This window comes from Chionomys nivalis, chromosome 20, assembly GCF_950005125.1.
Source record: "Chionomys nivalis chromosome 20, mChiNiv1.1, whole genome shotgun sequence".
NCBI classification, from domain to species: Eukaryota; Metazoa; Chordata; class Mammalia; order Rodentia; family Cricetidae; genus Chionomys; species Chionomys nivalis.
The window spans coordinates 8,279,314-8,295,185 of NC_080105.1; the positions used below are offsets into that span (position 1 = coordinate 8,279,314).

Consider the following 15,872-nt stretch of genomic DNA (forward strand, 5'->3'; position numbering starts at 1 on the left):
TGTAAGATGATATCTCAAAGTTGTTTTGATTTGCATTTCCCTGATCACTAAGGAGGTTGAGCGTGACCTTAAGTGTCTTTTGGCCATTTGAATTTCTTCTGTTGAGAACTCTCTGTTCAGTTTAGTGCCCCATTTTTTAATTGAGTTAATTAGCATTTTTAATATTTATTTATTATACATACAATATTCTGTCTGTGTGTATGTCTGCAGGCCAGAAGAGGGCACCAGACCTCATTACAGATGGTTGTGAGCCACCATGTGGTTGCCGGGAATTGAACTCAGGACCTTTGGAAGAGCAGGCAAAGCTCTTAACCACTGAGCCATCTCTCCAGCCCTATTAATTAGCATTTTAAATGAAATTCTTAAAGATGAAATGAGAAATCACCTTAAATAAATGGAAGATAAAATCAAAAAATGGGACGATATCAGCAAATCACTTAAAGAAAACCAAAAAAAAAAAAGAACTCAAACATATAACAAAAACTATTCAGGACTTGAAAACAGAGATAGAAAAAAACAACAGAATACAAGAAATAGAAGAGAGAATCTCCAGTGTTGAAGATAAAATAGAGGAAATAGACTCATCAGTTAAAGAAAACATTAAATCTACAAAAGCTTAACCCAAATTATCCATGAAATATGAGACCAAAAAAAGGCCAAATCTTAGGCATAGATGAAGGAGAAGTTCAACTCAAACGCACAGAAAATTTATTTAACAAAATCATAGAAGAAAACTTTCCCTACCTAAAGAAAGACGTGCCTATGAAGATACAAGAAGCTTACAGAACATCAAATAGACTGGACCCAAAAAAAAAAGACCTCTCACCACATAATAATCAAAACATTAAACATACAGACTAAAGAAAGAATATTAAGAGCAGCAAAAGAAAAACGCAAAGTTACATATAAAGGTAGACCTATCAGAATTACACCTGACTTCTCACTGTAGACAATGAAAGCCAGAAGGGTCATGGTCAAACATTATCCAGACATTAAGAGACCACGGATGCCAGCCCAGATTACTATACCCAGCAAAATTGTCAATCACCATAGAAGGATAAAACAAGATATTCCATGACAAATCTATATTTCATCAATACCTAGCCACGAAGCTAACCCTGCACAAAATACTAGAAGGAAAACTCCAGCACAAGGAAGATGGCTACATCAACAAAAACACAGAACATTGATGATTTCATTATAGCAAATCCCGAAGAAGAAAAAAACACACAAATTAATATCACCAGCCAGACGGTGGTGGTGCACGCCTTTAATCCCAGCACTTGGGAGGCAGAGGCAGGCAGATCTCTGTGAGCTCGAGGCCAGCCTGGTCTACAAAAGCTAGTTCCAGGACAGGCTCCAAAACCACAGAGAAACCCTGTCTCAAAAAACCGAAAAAAAAATTAATATCACCAACAATGAAAACTACATTAACAGGAGATAGCAACCACTGATCATTAATATCCCTTAATGTAAATGTACTCAACTAACCTATAGAAAGGCACAGGCTAACAGATTGGATAAAAAACAGAAGCATCCTTCTTCTGCATACATGAAACACATCTCAACCTCAAAGACAGACATCATCTCAGAGTAAAAGTTTGGGAAATAATATACCAAGAAAATGGACCTAAGAAACAAGTGGGTGTAGCTATCCTAATATCTAACAAAATAGACTTCAAGCTAAAATCAGTCAAAAGAGACAAAGAAGGATACTTCATATTAGTCACAGGAAAAATTTATCAAGAGGAAATCTCAATACTGAACATCTATGTCCCAAATACAAGGGCATCCTCATATGTCAAAGAAACACTTCTAAAGCTTAAATCATATATTAAACCCCACACACTAATAGTGGGGGACTTCAACATTCCCCTCTCACCACTGGTCAGGTCAATCAGACAAAAATGAACAGAGAAATAAGAGAACTAACAGACATTATGACTCAAATGGACTTAACAGACAGCTATAGAATATTCCATCCAAACAGAAAAGAAAATACCTGTAGTGAGCCACGGCGCTTCTGCGCACACTCGCCTCTGGCCCAAGAGTGGTTTGAATTCCACCTATCAATTGCTCACACGTCTTGCTCACGCGATCGCCTCAGTGTGGGCCGAGCCAATCAAGCAATGACACGTCATAGGCGGACCAAGGTGCTGTATATATTCCCCGCACAGTCGGGCTCGGGGTCTTTTCACCTCCATCTTATCTTCAGTCTTCTGCACTCCAATAAAGTACGTTCCAAGAAGAATCCTGTTGTGGTAGTCTTCTCTGCTGGCGGAGGTGCGCGCCACAAGTGGTGCCGAAACCCGGGACCTTGACATCTAGGCACCAGGCAAAAGACCCTCGCATCAGTGAGAGGATTCAGAACTTGGACATGCGGAGCGGCGGCGCTGGTAAGTCCTCTGAAAGTTAATTTCCTGACATGCTGGTGGGGGGAGTCGATCCACTGATCTGTGCTCTGGCCCTTTTTCTTGCGTTCATCGCTGTTTTGTTGTGCTGTTTCTTCTTACGCTGTCATAAGCCGGGACAGGAGTGTGTCTGCTGGGACCTGTCATAGGCAAAGCGAAAGTAAGTCTGGTGTAGATAGGTCGGCATTTCCCCAGTGTATAAGTTGTGCGTAGGTAAGCACACAGCATGGGGAATGCTGCCTCTGGTTCAGCGAATGTGAGCTCATTTTTGCGTCCGCTCCAGCGACTACTGAGAACCCGAGACCTGAAAGTCTTGGATGGAACTTTGAGGAAGTTCTTGGAGGACGTGTATCAAGCAGCTCCTTGGTTCACCGGTTCGGGGAACATTAATCTTCCCTGCTGGGAGAAATTGGGTAAAGAACTTGAGGCAGCCAAAGAACTCCAACCAGGGACACTTCCCCATGGTGATTAGTGAGGGCTTGTCTGAAGGAAGGTAAGTGTGTCGAGGCATTGAAGAAAGGCCGCAGAGCACTCTCTGCCTACCAGGACAGCATGTCAGAGTCAGAATCAAAAGGAAAGGGAGGACCTAAAAGGAAAGAAACTAAGGAGAGTGACAATAGCTCTCGGAAGGGAGAAAAGTGTTGTAATACAAGCGGCGGGGCTGCATCCCCAGCACCCGACCGCCCGCATGGCTAGCTTATGCCCCGAAATAATTACACGGAAACTGTATTCTTTTAATCACTGCCTGGCCCATTAGCTCCAGCCTCTTATTGGCTAGCTCTTACATATTGATCTAACCCATTTCTAATATTCTGTGTAGTACCACGAGCTGGCTTACCAGGGAGGATCTTAACCTGCGTCTGTCTGGAGTGGGAGAATCATGGCGACTCCTGACTCAGCTTCTTTCTCCCAGCATTCTCTTCTGTTTACTCCACCCACCTAAGGTTTGGCCTATCAAATGGGCTAAGGCAGTTTTCTTTATTAGTTAACCAATGAAAGCAACAGATAAAATACAAGAACCACCTCCATCATTTCCCCTTTTTCTGTTTAAACAAAAAAGAAAGGCTTTCACTTTAACATAGTAAGATTACATATAGCAAAACAGTTATCAAGCAAGAATTCCAGAATAGCGCTACCCCAGAAAAGAAAAGTATATATCCACCTAAGGATGAGTTTGCTAATTTTTCTATTGACCAATCTTTGGATGAGGAGGATTGGTTGGATGAGGAGGAGGAGCAAGACTTAGAGGAAGCAGTGGCACAGTGCGAGAGGGAGCGGTATAGCCCAAAATATACTAAGCCTGTGCCCTACGATTCTTGTCGTAGACCAATGGCGCCTTCAGCGGCATCTGCTTCCTTTATCAAGCATAGCACCTGGAATAAATTGGTCAGCGCTTAACGGGTTTTTCAAGACCCCAATACTGGACAGAGATATCACGAGCCAATAGAATATAAACAACTAAGGGATTTGGCGGAGGCTACACAGACTTACGGAGTATCAGCCAGCTTTACTCTAGGGTTGGTGGAGCGTTTAGGGCAGTCAGCTATGACCCCCGCTGATTGGATGAACACAGTGAAAGCATGTGTTTCTTTAGGACAATACCTGGATTTTAAATCTATATATACTGATCTTGCCATCGCACAGGCCCGAACTAATGCGACTAATGGCAATGCCGCTTGGATGGCTGACATGTTGCTAGGACAAGGGCAATGGATTAATAACCAGACAGTTTTTCCAATACAAGTATATCAGCAGATTAATGAAATGGCCATTAGGGCCTGGAAGTCTTTGCCCAATAGAGGGCAAGTATAGAGGGCAAGTGTCTGGCAACTTGACTAAGATTATTCAGGGGCCGACAGAGCCGTTTTCGGACTTTGTGGCTCGTATGATAGAGGCTGCAGGAAGAATTTTTGAAGACACAGATAAATCTATGCCCTTGATCGAACAGCTTATATTCAAGCAATGCACTAAAGATTGCCGGAGGGCTATTATGCCCTGGAAGCGGAAGGGCCTTCAGGCTTGGATGAAAGCATGTAGAGAAATTGGAGGGCCATTATCCAACGCAGGCTTAGTGGCCGCAGTACTAGCTGCTGCCAGGACCACAGGGGGAAAGAATGGAGTATGCTTTAAATGTGGGAAACCTGGACACGTGAGAAAGAATTGCCCAAATGGAAGCCAGAGAATTGGTGAGCGAGGCCGTCAACCCGGCTTATGCCCTCGATGTAAAAAGGGGAAACACTGGGCCAATGAATGTAGATCAGTCAAGGACATTAATGGGCGACCCATAACAACACCACCTGGGTCAAAAAACGGCAAACAGGGCCCTCGTCCCCAGGGCCCTCAAATGTATGGGGCACTGCAGGGTCAGACAGAACATCTCCCACAGAAGCCAGAAGAGCAACCTCAGGCTCTGCAGGGTTGGACATCTGTGCCACCACCCGGATGGTACTAACCCCTCAGATGGGGGTGCAACCCCTTGAATCTGACTTCCAAGGTCCCTTACCAAAGGACACGGTCGGCCTCTTGTTGGGACAGTCCTCCTCAGCCTTGAGGGGATTGGTGGTGACTCCGGGAGTCATAGACCCAGATTATACAGGAGTAGTTAAAGTCATGTGTGCATCCCCTCGAGGAATCTCAGTTATCTTGCCAGGGGATCACATAGCCCAGTTATTAATATTGCCAAGCTTACACAACAGATTTCCTGCCAAAGAGACCGTTAGAGGAGAAAAGGGGTTTGGATCCACAGGTGTAGATATGGTGTATCTGTCACTGGAACTCGATAAACAACCCATGCTAGGCCTAAAGATAGAAGGAAAACACTTCAAAGGCCTTCTGGGGCAGATCGCAGCATCATTAGAAAAGAAGAGTGGCCAGCTCGCTGGCCCCTACAGTCTTCCTCACAACTCTTGCAAGGGCTGGGGTACGCAAATACACCAGAAGTCAGCGCCAAAGAGTTGGTTTGGGTTTGTGAGGAAGGACAGACCGGTAGAATACAGCCCTTTGTGCTCAGTCTACCAGTCTCTCTGTGGGGCCGGGACGTATTGAGGCAGATGAAAATGAGGCTTACTACTGACTATTCTGAGCCCAGTCAGCGCCTTCTGCTTGATGCGGGTTATGTCCCAGGGAAAGGACTTGGAAAGAACCTCCAGAGAATAGCATGCCCCCTGGAGCCTGTAGGAAATCAGGGGCAAAGGGAGCTGGGTTTTTCATAGGGGCCACTGAGGATGCCATTCGTATACCCTGGACCACAAACACTCCAGTCTGGGTCCCTCAGTGGCCCCTTTCCAAAGAAAAATTAGAAGCTGCCTACTCGCTGGTCCAGGAGCAACTCTCCCTGGAACATTTAGAAGTTTCCCATTCTCCCTGGAATACTCCTATTTTTGTTATTAAAAAGAAGTCAGGCAAATGAAGGCTCTTACATGACCTTCGCGCTGTTAATCAACAAATGCAACTGTTAGGATCAGTACAGCGCGGCCTACCTTTACTCTCTAGCATTCCTAAGGACTGGCCAACAATTATTATTGACATTAAGGACTGTTTCTTTTCCATCCCACTAGCGAGGGAGGACTGTAAGCATTTTGCCTTTACCATTCCATCTGTCAATCATGAAGAACCTGACAAGAGGTTTCAATGGAGAGTTCTACCTCAAGGAATGGCCAATAGTCCTACTATGTGTCAGTTATATGTCCAATTAGCACTTGAGCCCATTCGAAAGGCTTACCCTATTGTTAGGATGTGCCATTATATGGATGACATTTTGATAGCAGCTCCATACAATGATGTGTTGGAAACGGTATTTGCTAGTATAGCAGAAGCTCTTAAGGCCAGAGGGTTGTTAATAGCCCCTGAGGAGGTACCGAGAGATCTCGTAGGCCGTTTTTTGAGAGCTGTTATATGTCCAAAGTATACACGCCCTCAAAAGGTACAGCTAAGATAAATTGTTACAATTTATTATGCACCATCCAGTGGTGTTTCCTAAAATAACAGCCTCACATCCACCGGAAGCAGTGGTTATGGTTTTTACTGATGGTTCCAGCACAGGCAAAGGAGCTTATGTGATCCTGGGAGGAGAGACAGTGACGAAATGTTTCCAGTCCGACAGACCGCAAATAGTTGAGTGTCAAATGGTGTTGGAGGTGTTTTGCAACTTCCCAGGACCCTTGAACATCTATTCGGATTCTCTTTATGTAGTTAATGTGCTCCGATGTCTAGAGGCATCAGCAATAATATCAACTACTAGTCCTGTATCCTGTGTTTTCCTGGCTCTTCATCAAGAGATCAGGAGCAGGAAATATCCCTTCTATATTACCCATATTAGAGCTCATTCCCTTTTGCCCGGCCCTTTGGCAGATGCTAATGCGCAAGCTGATGCTGCAACAAAAGCTTTTCCATCTTTAATTATGGACCCCTTAGCGGCCGCAAAGCAGTTCCATCAATTATATCATGTGTCTGCTAAAGTCGAGATTAAAATTTGGCATAACCAGACAAAATGCCAGGGAAATAGTTAAGGCTTGTGAAGCATGTGTTTCCTTTCGTCATCTTCCCCATGTTGGAGTCAATCCTAGGGGTCTTAAGCCCGGGCACCTTTGGCAGATGGACGTCACCCATGTGCCCACCTTTGGGCGCCTTCGATATGTTCATGTATCAGTAGATACTTGTTCAGGGGTTATTCATGCCACACCCCTGACTGGGGAGAAGGTCACCAATGTGGTAACACATTGTTTAGAGGCTTGGGCCGCTTGGGGCAAGCCCCGGTGCTTAAAAACGGACAATGGCCCGGCTTATACATCCAGAACATTTAAAGGTTTCTGTGAACGCATGGGTGTTCAACATCATACCGGCCTGCCGTACAACCCACAAGGACAAGGAATAGTTGAGAGAGCTAATCGCTCCCTGAAGGAACTTTTACAAAAACAGAAAGAAAGAATAGGCCATGGCCTACTACCAAGAAATGGTAGTATATCCTTGGCAACATTTACCTTGAATTTTTTAACCTTGGACGATAAACATCGCTCACCTGCTGATAAACATGCGAGCATGAGCGCCATAGAATCCACCCTAGTAAAGTGGAAAGATGTGTTAAAAAATAAATGGGGTGGACCGGATCTGGTGATTGCCAGATCCAGGGGAGCTGTTTGTGTTTTCCCACAGGACCAGGAGGACCCAATCTGGGTGCCAGTAAGACTGACCAGAGAATTGAAGATCGCTGCGGAGGATGAAGACAACCCAGTGGATGCTGATCATCCTGCTGTGGGTGACTCAAAGAGATGCGAAGAAGATGACACTCTGGGCGGTGACGAGGGCATGGCCCGTACCAATACCAGTTCATGCTAATTCATCCCTTTTACCCACATTATTCTCCACCTCCTGTGATATGGATGCACCCTGTTTACCTAGCCCAGAACCAAAATCAGAAAAGTTTAATGCAACCAGAGTTGATTTAAATGGAACCATGTGCTTTTCCTTAGATAAGAAACCCCCTTGCATTTGGCTCCAACGTCAAAATCTTACTAATTGGATGGATCCTTTGGTGCATAGCAAGATAGGGAAAAATATGTTGAGTGAGGCACTCAGTCAGGTAACATCAGGAATATCACAAGGGTCTGGGTCAGGTAGTGATGCATCGGCCATAAATGTTACTACCTTGGCCATGCGAGTAGAATCCGTGGTGGCTACTGGAACAGAATCATTCGTAAGGAATACGACTTATTTCAGAGCATCACCACATTGCAATCTGGATTTTTCGTTTCCACCCACCTTTACTGCCTGCCAAGCAAGAACTTGGGAAAAGGAACAGGTTACATTTGGGTTTTCCTTATCCCCCTCCATGAAAAGTTATTTTTATAATAAAACCAATTAAAAATCCACAATAGGGTCGGGATGATCCTGGTACCAATGGCTGCTCTCTAATGAGGCAGGAGCTACGGCAGATGTTTCTGCTTTGGTACAACTTCGGCCAATTACAACATGGCTGCTCAATGTTACAGGCACTATTAGTGAACAGGCAGAACTAGGAAGGCGGCTTCGTTATATTCAAGAAGAAGAGTTAAGTAATCATACTCTCCCAGAGTCCTCAGTCTGCTTGCCTTCCCCATTTGTTTTGTTACTTGCAATATTACCAATGGAAGCGAGGTTGATTGTAAGAATGCCTCAGTAGAGTGTTTTTTGTCTGAATGCTGGAATGGAACATGGAAACTGGCGATAGTGCTAAAAGTTCCTACGTTTGTACCCCTCCCTGTGGAGGCTGACCCTGAACAGTTCCCTATTGCTATGCTCCTACGTGAGTGGCGTGATCTTGGAATTACCGCTGCCATAGTCACTGCTATTGTGGTGTCATCAGCAGCCGCTATTACAGCAGGAGTGGCGATGGCTAGCCAGACACAAACGGCTGCCGCCATTAACGAGATTGTTACCAAAACTGCAGATGTGTTAGATACTCAGACCAAAATCAGCAAACACATGCTATCAGGCATAGTGGCTGCTAATCAGAGGATCGATTTCCTACAAACTCAGATTGATGAGTTAGCCAGCTTAGTTCAAGTTGGTTGCATAGCACATCAGAAACATGTTTGCATTACTCCTCTTGTTTTTAATAATTCCAGGAACGAGTCTGAACGAATTGGACGATACCTGGCAGGAAATTGGTCGCAAGAGACGGAACTGCTACTTCAAGAGCAGCTGTTCCAAATCACCATTTTGAATAGCACCCACCTGCAGCCTCTCACTCTTGGGCAGTTTTCCGACTGGCTTTACTCTGCCTATTCTTATTTCAAAGAGTGGGTGGGTATGGGAATGTTCAGTGCCCTGTGCTGTCTTGATGTGGTCATATGCTCATGGCTCCTTTGCCGATTTAGGACACGCCTGCGCAGGGACAAAGCAATTATGGTACAGGCTCTTGCTGCCCTTGAACAAGGAGTCTCCCCCCAGGTCTGACTAAGCAGCCTTAAAGATGGTCTCTGAGCAAGATGCAGCCTCAGCACCTCCAGTCTTAGGACATTGCATGGAGATAGGTGCATCTTTGCTGATGGCCTCTGAGCAAGATGCAGCCTTGGCACCTCCAGCCTTAGGGCATTGCATGGAGATAGGTGCATCTTTGCTGATGGCCTCTGAGCAAGATGCAGCCTTGGCACCTCCAGTCTTAGGACATTGCATGGAGATAGGTGCATCTTTGCTGATGGCCTCTGAGCAAGATGCAGCCTTGGCACCTCCAGCCTTAGGGCATTGCATGGAGATAGGTGCATATTTGCTGATGGCCTCTGAGCAAGATGCAGCCTTGGCACCTCCAGTCTTAGGACATTGCATGGAGATAGGTGCATCTTTGCTGATGGCCTCTGAGCAAGATGCAGCCTTGGCACCTCCAGCCTTAGGGCATTGCATGGAGATAGGTGCATCTTTGCTGATGGCCTCTGAGCAAGATGCAGCCTTGGCACCTCCAGCCTTAGGGCATTGCACGGAGATAGGTGCATCTTTGCACCCCTCTTCTCTGTCTCTTTCACCCGGTTTTACAGTCCTTGCACCTCGTTGACCTTGTTTCCTAGCACTCGAGAGGATGTTGGACTAGGGTACTCTTGCACCCTTGATCGTGAGGAAAATCATGAAATTCCCCACTAGATCGGGTGTTCTGCTTTAAAACAAAAAACGGGGAGATGTAGCGTGCCATGGCACTGTCGTGTTCTCAGGGTCTGGCACTAAGCCCATTGTCGCCATTTGCTAGTTGTCCCTAGTTAGTAAACAACTTCTGCGCACGCTCGCCTCTGGCCCAAAAGTGGTTTGAATTCCACCTATCAATTGCTCACACTTCTTGCTCACGCGATCGCCTCAGTGTGGGCCGAGCCAATCAAGCAATGACACATCATAGGCGGACCAGGCACTGTATATATTCCCCGCAAGGTCGGGCTCGGGGTCTTTTCTCCTCCATCTTATCTTCAGTCTTCTGTGCTCCAATAAAGTACGTTCCAAGAAGAATCCTGTTGTGTTCGTCTTCTCTGCTGGCGTAGTTGCGCGCCGCAATTAGATGCTGTCTCACGTAGTCCGGGCTGTAATCGAGGAAAGCTGTGAACCCGAGTCCCGGCATTACAGGCAGGGGCAGACTTCCCTTTGTGCGGTGCTGCGGACAGAACCCAGTGCTGGTGGGATGGGCAGGCAGAGGCAACTCTGAGGGCTTCAAGCACATGAGCTACTTATGAGCAACCATTCCACCCTTTTCATCCTCTAAATGCAGTCCCAAAGCAGTCTGGGAGTCCTCTTCCCCAGCACACCTGGGAACACATTTAACCTGAACGCTTCCCATCTCTGTCCTCCTTTGGGAAACTCAGCACCTACTCGGAAGGTGGTCTGGCCACAGGGACAAAGGACAGATGGTATGATGTCACAACAGGTCGCTTTACTCATTAACAGTGTGTATGTGCGCATTACTGTAGAGCCTGTAGCTTTCAGAAGAGGGCGACAGATCCTCCTCCTTGACATTACAGGTACTGGCTGTGGAGAGTGGGAACTGAACCCAGGTCCTCTGCAAGAACCGCTGAGCCATCTCTGCAGCCCATGACAAGACATTCTATGACATGCCTGCCACAGCTGCATGTTACATACAAGTTTGGTCTGGGTCCTACAGGAAAGTCTGGCCTGCTGTGGAGTCCTGGGCTTCTCCAGGACTCTGGCGGTGGCTGCCAGCATCGTCAGCTCCTCTGCCTGCTGGGCCTGCATCTGAGCAATCTGCTGCTCCAACTTCCGGCGCTGTTCTTCCTGCTTCTGGTGGGCTCCTCTGAAGGCCAAGACCAGGGAACTGCTGGGGGAGGGGAGATTCCTGGCTATGATTCACAGGCCTGTCTAAACTAAAGGCAGAGGCTGTGGGCTTGCTGCTGCCTTTCTGAGAAGAGGGGTTGCTTCTGAGACCCACCTGTGAGCCTTGTACAGCTCTCAGTTCAGCTCTGCACTTTGAGCACATCTGGTCCGGCCCTTCTGAGCCACCTGTTCCAGCTGCTGCCGCAGGGATCGCAGCTGTGCCCGAAGGCCCGCTGTCCTGCAAGGGTGATAGAGACCACCCCAGTCACTCCCAACCCTCTCGCTCTCCTCCCGACACGCCCGCTTACCCCTGACACATACCGGGCGAGGGATGCCGACAGTTCCTGGGATAAGGTCTCAGAATCCCATGCTCTGCCCATCTGACCACCAGGGAGGGCAGGAGGGCCCTAAGGGAAGTGGAGAGGAGAGAAGAGACAATGTGTATGCTGTGTTTAGCCCAGGCTGGACATCGAAGGTGCCCTGCTCCCAGTCAGGGCTTTGTTTTGTTCTCTTTAAGTCAGTGTTTCTCTGTGTTGCCCTGGCTGTCCTAGAACTGGATTTGCAGACCAGGCTGGCCTTGAACTCATGGAGACCCGCCTGCCTCTGCCTCCCAAAGGCTAGTGATGGAGGAGTTATTTTCATTTAATAAAGAAACTGCCTTGGCTCATTTATAGGCCAGCCCTTAGGTGGGTGGAGTAAACAGACAGAATGCTGGGAGAAAGAAGCTGAGTCAGGAGTCGCCATGATTCTCCCATTCCAGACAGACGCAGGTTAAGATCTTTCCTGGTAAGCCAGCTCGTGGTACTACACAGAATATTAGAAATGGGTTAGATCAATATGTAAGAGCTAGCCAATAAGAGGCTGGAACTAATGGGCCAGGCAGTGATTAAAAGAATACAGTTTCCGTGTAATTATTTTGGGGCATTAGCCATGCGGGCGGCCGGGTGCCGGGGACCTAGCCCTGCCGCTCTTATTACAACAGAGTGGCACCCAACATGCTAATGAACTCCACGTAAAACCTGAGAGGGCTTAAAACGGAGAGAGAGAGAATTCAAGACAGTTTTTTGCTGTTTGTGTGTTGCGTGCTGCAAAGAAATTGTCCTGACTCAGCAGCAGGAAAAAACTCGCTGTTTTAAAATGCCGGCTTTCTGGGCTATGCCGCCATTGCGATCTCTGTCTGGCTCCTGCGGGAGACAGAGCTTTTAAACGGAGCATTTGGAGTAAAGTGCTATGATTTGTTTGATGGCAACTAGACTCACTGTGTGCCTAAAAGGAATTCATTTTGTGCTGCGGCTCAGAGGCACAAGCAGCTCCACCATGCTACTGGTGCAATGTGCAAGAATCAGAGGCACGAGCGGCTCCGCCATGTTGGACTGGGCGGGGCAAGCAAGCAGTACCTGTTTTTGACCTAGGAATGTCACAGCTTAGATTCTTAAGCGCTTAGCGATTTAAAAGCACAAAACAAAGTGCTCCTGGATAGTAAAAAAATTACAGATTCACAATAGAACTGATTCAAACACTGTTGGATGAATGTACGTAGGCTTGAGAGAGAGAGAAAAATATATATATATAAAGAATAGAGTTAATGTATTAAAAAAAGGGTAAAGTCTTTAAAGAGACAGAGTACAGATAGTTACAGATTAAAAGAAATAAAGAAAAATAAGCCACGTAAAAATGGAGAATTCACAGAGAGTCTGGATTTTTTGTATTATTGTGTTTTCTTTAAAATTTTTGACTGTGAAGGAGCTAAGTGCAGAGAGACATTTCATTATATGGGCTGCCAAGCTAAACCAGAATGGATATAAGGGCATTATGATTTCAGAATATGGGTCTAAGGATATGATGCTTTGGAGAGGGTCTTCTTTTGTTTTCACAGAGGATGCGACCCTGTGGATTTCTTCTATCCCAATATGGTATGATAGACCACGCCCTCCTGAAAGGTTACTGTGAACACCCTCAAAAAATTACTTCACACAACTGCCAACCGAGATGACCCTGGCACACAGGTTATACCATGAAAGACCTAAATAACAGCGCCCCCATTCAGCAGGAAGCAGTTTGGAGAGAAAAAACTGCGCCCATATTCCCAAATATTGTTTATAAATGTTCCTTTACATTTAAAGGGGGAAATGATATAGGTATGAATAATTTGCATTGGTATGGATTTTAAGGTCAATTTTGTTATATGTATATGTATTTATGATCTTGATTAAGGTATTGTGATTGTAAAAATGTAATGTATAATTAGGAAATATAGGTTGTTGATGGATAATCATAAATAATAGTTAAGCTTGTAGTCACGTTAGTTAGATTTTCTAGATATAGAGAGATACATTTCAATTAGGCATTCTTCATATCTTTCAAAGACTACAGAACATGGCATTTAATGTTTTAATAACTTAGGGCTTTTCATGACAATGAGACACGTCTGTTCCTGGCAGCACCAATCTACTTCAAGAGGATGATGGGCATCGAAGAGGCTCCTTATGGAGTTTGATAGCCATTTGGGCATGAAACTGTTCTTGCCTGGACTGTTGCATAAACTGGACACAAAGAACCCGCAGAAAGAGGACTGCTGAACTTGCCTAAAGGTGAGATGGTCTTTCGGGGTTCCTGACTCATAAAAGAGTCTGCAAGACATTCTGCAGGACACAGCAAAAAGTGACTGAACTGTCTTTGGAATTTCCTGCTTGATGAAAATGTCTGCTGGATACTATGGGCCTGTAGGCCGAAGATGGATGCACCAACGGTACAGAGGAACTTTGGGTGACTGTCCAGGCAATGAGATGTCTGTCATTTCTAGAGTTTTGGATTTCTTGTTTACTTAGGTAATATTATATCCTTCTGGAGTCTTTTATGGAGTTGAAGAATGGATAGATAGTTATAGTTTTCCTTAGTTATGATAAGAGATAAAATAGATATAAATATTGTAACTGTAATTTTTACTTGATAACCATTTTGTTATATGTAATTTTACTATGTTAAAGTTAAAGCCTTTCTTTTTGTTTAAACAAAAAAAGGGGAAATCATGGAGGATTTACTTTCATTTAATAAAGAAACTGCCTTGGCCCATTTATAGGCCAGCCCTTAGGTGGGTGGAGTAAACAGACAGAATGCTGGGAGAAAGAAGCTGAGTCAGGAGTCGCCATGATTCTCCCATTCCAGACAGACGCAGGTTAAGATCTTTCCTGGTAAGCCAGCTCGTGGTACTACACAGAATATTAGAAATGGGTTAGATCAATATGTAAGAGCTAGCCAATAAGAGGCTGGAACTAATGGGCCAGGCAGTGATTAAAAGAATACAGTTTCCGTGTAATTATTTTGGGGCATAAGCCATGCGGGCGGCCGGGTGCCGGGGACCTAGCCCTGCCGCTCTTATTACAACAGGCTTGGATTAAAGGCGTGTGCCACCACTCCTGGCCAGATTGATTTTTATTATTACACTATTTACTGTATTTATTTACTAATGTTGTATGTGCCTGCATACATGTGCCACAGTGTGCATGTGGCGGTCAGAAGACAACTCATGGGTAGCATCCTCTTCCCACTGTGTGGGCCCAAGTGAAGAGGATGGGACACATGTGCCAGCATCTCCATGAGGTCTGGGGCTCCCCCTTGTGAGGATGACTCAGGATGTTTTCCTTTCCTTTGGATTCTGTCAGAACCTCACTGCACTTTAAGAACCTAAGTGAAGCAGATTCCTCACCAAGGACTAAAGCTCCTTGGACCACCCCCTCCTCCCTTCAGGGAGCTTGCCTGCCCTGGGGTTTTTCTTTCAAATTCTAATAAATTGAGTTTCTTTTAGCTACATTCTTACATTACTTTTTTAATGGAACTAAGAAGGCACAAAGGGACCCTGATTCCCAGCTCTGCTGAGGCACCCCAAGATTTTCAGTAGTCCCTCTCTCCTGATTTCTATTTATTTGTTGTTATTTTAAAAGTTTCATTGATTTTCATTTTCTGTGTACGGGTGTTTACAAGCCTATGTCTGTATAGCATGTACCCAAAGTCCAGAACAGGTTGGACCCTCTGGATCTAGAGTTACAGACGGTTGTGAACACCGTGTGAGTGCTGAACTCCAGCCTGGGTCCTCCCCAAAAGCAGCCCTAGCTACTGAGCCACCGTTCCATCCACTCCCCCGCCCCCATTTTTAATACTTAGACCTGCACCCCTGGGAACTGACCTGGGGTCGGCAGCAAGTGCCTTTACCGCTTGTTCTTTGGGCAGAAGGATGCTCAGAGGCGCCCCGATGGTGGGCACAGTACCTGGTAGTGTTGCTGTCCAAACTCCTGGTCGTCCTCCTCTTCGCTGCTCGGGTCCTCACTGCTGCCTCCTCTGCTGCCTTCTCCAGCCAGGTGAGTCTGCTCCCAGCGAAGCTGCTGCAGTAGCAGCAGGTGGGCGGGGCCCTGGGCCCTCAGCTCCGACTCCTGCAGCTCCAGCCTGTGCTTCTCTCCCCGGGACAGCTGCAGCAGCAGCACCAAGTCCACCAGACTGTCCTGCAGGGGCCAAGAGTCAGGAGTCAGAGAGCAAAGAGGTTTTCATTTGTGCTGGGCAAGTGCTGTACTACGGAGCCACCCTGCCCCCAGGCCCAGGAACTCATTGCCCTGGGAAGAGGATGTTGGGAACTCCTCTTGCAGTGGCTGATCTTGGTTGTCAACTTGATGGGATCTAAAATCACCC

At 46.1% G+C, this 15,872-nt stretch overlaps 1 pseudogene; it reads right to left on the bottom strand.

Annotated features, from left to right (window-relative positions):
• Window positions 1-7,985: 7,985 nt before the first annotated feature.
• The window catches only part of LOC130863143 (harmonin-binding protein USHBP1-like), a 95,744-nt pseudogene continuing 87,857 nt past the window's right edge, over window positions 7,986-15,872 (bottom strand).